Source organism: Sinocyclocheilus rhinocerous, unplaced genomic scaffold (assembly GCF_001515625.1).
Source record: "Sinocyclocheilus rhinocerous isolate Xijiao unplaced genomic scaffold, SAMN03320098_v1.1 scaffold1083, whole genome shotgun sequence".
Classification (NCBI taxonomy): Eukaryota; Metazoa; Chordata; class Actinopteri; order Cypriniformes; family Cyprinidae; genus Sinocyclocheilus; species Sinocyclocheilus rhinocerous.
Window position 1 is genome coordinate 332064 of NW_015639508.1, and position 4672 is coordinate 336735.

Genomic DNA, 4672 nt, shown 5'->3' on the forward strand with positions numbered 1-4672 from the left:
ATCAACTGAACTGCTGAAGATCCGATCCGCAGCTACACAAGCATAGGATGTTAGGATGTCTTCATAAATATTGTTTCACTAAAAACACACAAAAGAAACACTTCAGACTAATAATTCAAAACGAAAATCAACACATAACAATACAACAGCCTGCATACCTAAAACTTCCAACGAGCGCTTGACGAAGCTCACCGAGGACTTAACAGGCACGGCTGCAACAACATCTTGCCGATATAAAAACAAGAACGAGCATCAATATAATAGACTAAAACACTATACACGCGTAATCAACCATCACCTACTTCAACTACTGTGACACTGAAGACCGGAAGAGGGGCGGGTACGACAGAGGCTACGTTCTAATGCTTCCTGCCCAGACATTTAAATACTCTGACATTAATTATCCTCATTACTCACTCTCATAAAGGGACACCACCTGAAGAAGGGAAGCCCATCCCACACTGCCACAATTATAAATTATGTACATGTTTAAAGTCCAATATAATATGAGTGACTTGGGCTTGTTGTCAGTGCAGAGAGGGGAATTTTTCTTCTCATGTCATATAGTATATAGTATAGTATACATACAGTACATATATGGCATGTGGTATTTGGTTGTCTTCTGAAATCTGGAAAATTCTCACTTTGTCAAATTCCATGTACCAGCTTTTTTTTCAGTGTTTAAATTTCTCAGTTAAAGGCATATGGAACAGCATTTACGTTACACAATCAACAAGAAATCAATATTTTGTCTATATTATAGTTTTATTTATATTGCTTTTTATATTTTTGCTATGTTTATATTAAGTTTATTATGATTTATGAAAAAATATCAGTTTAAATATGAAACATTGTAACACTGTACTTTTTAAAAAAAAAATAAAGATTCAAAGGGTTTTTCAAAGCAATGCCAAAGAAAAACTCATTTGGGTACCCCAAAGAACATTTTGGTAAAAAGTTATTAAAAAAGAAACATTTTTTTTATTAATAAAAAGGATATTTAAATAATCTGAAGAACACATTCCACTATTTGAAAAAAAAAATGTCCAGTGGAAGTTAAAGGTTCTTCATGGAATCAAAGAGGCCAATTAAGAACATGCAGGTATAAGTGTGAATTTGTGGCTTTTGTGATTGGCTATCCATTTTCCAGTTATGACCATATGACATATACATATATGTCATTTTGGAGAAAGATGTTGCTAGATATGAAATGTTGGAATTAGAACTTCTGATCAATTTTAATCATTGGTTTCAAAATTAATTCCTATTTTTAATTTTATGTTTGTAGACGTTCAGCTAATCCTGTGGGATCTTATTTGATTCTTTGAATATGCTTATTTGATCCCAAAAAGATTCTCCAAATTATGATTAGCTTTGACAACAGAAACACAACTGTGCAAACAGTGCTGCCCCTCTGCAAAATCACCGGCCGACATGCTCAGACAGCTTTATAGTTGTCTCCTATCTGCTGTCCCGCAGTCTGCTTGTTTGAGTGTTTACCAGGAGATAGCAGTGTCTTCTCAACCTCCAACCCCTCCATACCGCAGTCGTGTTGTTGCTCACCCCTCTCTCATTTTGTCAGAGTGTGGAGTGTGTGCAGAGGCTGCTGGTTCAAGGCTTTTCGCTGTGTAATACCAGCTGTCTGAGGCTTTAGTGTGTGGCTGAGGGAGTCCAGGCCCCAGGCACAGGTGTAGATAGCCACTGGGCCCCACATCAAAGTTCCTCTAGATAACCCAGCAGCGTTTCATATGTGAGGTATCTTTCCACAGAGCAAAACGTCCCCCTCTCCCCATCCTCCTGCTTTCCTCAATCCTATACTATCTCTGTTGGCTCTCTGTGGGTCTGTGATCCAGCAGACCAGACTACTTCCTCTCCTCCTCCACAATGTTTCACTCTGTCTTTTTCCCTTCATTCAACATGCTGAATGGTGAATTAGAGGTCTACAACCCAACCCAAGCTAGACGGGACCAGACAAACTTCAGGTTTGTGTTGTTGTTCTGGTTTATAATAAAGAAAAAAAAATAGATATATAGACACATACTGTATATGTAATTAAATTATCGCGTTCCGGGGGGGTTAAAATACACATAAAATACACGTTTTTGGTAGGGTTTCCCTGATAAAATTCACATTCCAGGGGCTAAATATCATGTTATTGGGGTCGCTTCAATCCGCGGAATTGAAAAACAACCCGCAGCAACAGTATTAAAGTAGCCCAATTCCGCGGGAAAACCGCAGACTTGGCAACACTGTGCAGGACAACAACTCCATAAATGCAGTTATGAAAATTCAAGATATTGGGGCAAAATGCTCTATTATGAGTTTTTGTCTCATATTTATATCACATGATAAGCGATATCACACGAGCCGCGAGAGCAATATCATACGAATGCTGTTTGTCCCGAATAGCACTAGTGCAAAGGTGATTTTATACAACAGTTCAGTAAATAAGAAGTTAATACAGTGTTATATTTTAAACACAATATTGTCTGTTTTTGCTCAGTTTTGCCAACAAAAATATTACCTAAACCCACCGCGGAATTGTTGTGCATTTGTGACCAACAGAGAGGTGTTTAGTTTCTGAATTAATCCGCGTTTGAACATTTATTCATTTTGCAGACGCTTTTATCCAAAGCGACTTACAATTCAGGCAAACAGGCAAACAGACACAGGAAGTGCTTGTAATACCAAGTTTTAGGCATTGTTCAAATAAGTACAAGCTAGAAAGGGAAGGAATAAATAAAGAGAAAGACAACGTTTTTTCCGGATAGGGGTGGGAAGATCATTCCACCAGCCAGGAATGGAGAACAAAAATGTTCTGGAAAGTGATTTTGAGCCTCTCTGTAATGGTACCACGAGGCGTCGCTCACTAGCGGATCTCAGACTTCTGAGAGATGTAAAATTTTATTTGGCTCCAATTATCCGCATCTACAAATGCAGGTGCTAAAGAAAAAAAATATTATGTGTTGTAGTCATTTGATTTATGCTTTTAGAGCAGAACAGACAGTGAGACACATAATGAAGGTTCCTAGGACTTAGATAGCACTCTTTTTCTTTCATAGAGAGACAGTGCTGTCTTCCCCTCTTATAACAATGAGGCCTTTTGATTTGGCCCACTGTAAATTTTGCGGGCTGCAGCAGTGGGAGTAGGGAGGTCACAAGGCTTTAATATGCTTAGCATTGACTGTATCTCCCTCTTTCTCTGCAGCGCATCTATTAGAGCCCTGATTTGATTTTGGTCTATTCATTTGCAGTCCCAGCAGTAGCCTGTGGTGGCCCATTCTCTGCCCCTCTAATTGGATGTGTCTCTGCCTGGCTGTCATTAGATTAAGTCGGACTCCTGGACACAAATCCATAAAGTCCATTAATGTTGCTATGGTTAACTTACATGGTTCAAATTAGTATCTAGGTCCTTAAAGGATTTCTTAGCAAAGATTTATTGTGGAAAGTGGAAAGCTAGTAGCAAAAAAAAGAAGAAGAAGAAGAAGAAAATCAATAAGGCGGTTTTACGACCAAATGAAAATCGTAGGTCATTCATTCAGTATAATATCACCTTTCATCAACAAGCTTTGAGGCATTCGTCTTTGTAAAATAAGTTTAAGACAAAAATTGTGAAATTAAATGTTACATTAAACTCTTCATACATCACTATTAGGCAGATACTACTAAAATGTGAATGCATTTAAAATCAAGGCAGTAGATGTATACATTTATCATTGCGATATCACATGATCAATAGGCTACTAGCTATTATGGGAGCCACGTCTGTCTCATTAAACTACAATGTCATGAGTTTGACTCACTTCAACTCCTCCACAACACTCTTCAGCTATTGTAACTGTTTCTGTTTTCTCCTGAAGCAGAGAAAATAGTGGCAGATGGTTAAATGCTTACTGTCTGTGCTGGAAGGGAGGTGGGGGCTCAGAGGTCTGGATTCAGAAGAGAGCTGCCAATATGAGGTCATTTCTGTTTAGGAAGAACAAGAGGCCTATAAAGGGGTGTGAGATACTTTTTGACATCCTTTGAAGATGCCTTGATAACGTCTGCAGAGTCATACAGCACATTGCCTGCAGCGTAAAATGCTTGTAGGATTTGTAAATTGCAATCTACAGACCATCAATGCAATAACTGAACAAAATCATTTGATTTTAATGTTTAGAATACAGAATATGCAAACATGTCTACACTAATAAGCTTGTTTCGTGAACACCTACAGGTTTTTTAGAAATTGGCAGAGTCGAAGCAAGATAAATTGGAAGATTAAGACAATCCCTTCCCAGTCACCACCACAGTGTTGCCTTTCTGTAATCAGATTTCCAAAGCTGAGAAGTTTCACTCATTCGTGCAAATCCGAAACAAATCACATTTTGAAAATGAACAAATGTCCAGAGCGGCTTCTAGTCTAATCAAATTCCCACACTCAAACTGACAAAGTTACACATTCTGTCAGACTATCATACTTATCATATTAGCATTTCATAACATTTAACAAATTGCAGGGTCGCGGGAAGATGTTTTAGGTTTGGGGTGCTGTACGCGTGGGGGATTATGTGGGGAGGGTCGATAGAGGCTATATACACTTAGTGCAAATAGCAATAGATTCTATTTACACTAAGTGAAAATAGCATATTTTCTTAGCGATAGATGCTATTTACACTAAGTGAAAATAGCA

The 4672-nt window shown here is 38.2% G+C and overlaps 1 long non-coding RNA gene across 1 annotated transcript; it reads right to left on the bottom strand.

The window, feature by feature from the left end:
• Positions 1-16: 16 nt before the first annotated feature.
• LOC107751263 (uncharacterized) lies at positions 17-454 on the bottom strand. The gene is made up of 3 exons (XR_001641220.1): positions 303-454; positions 159-224; positions 17-78 (listed from the first exon to the last, which is right to left on the bottom strand). It is a non-coding gene; the product is annotated as an uncharacterized LOC107751263 (long non-coding RNA).
• Positions 455-4672: the final 4218 nt, after the last annotated feature.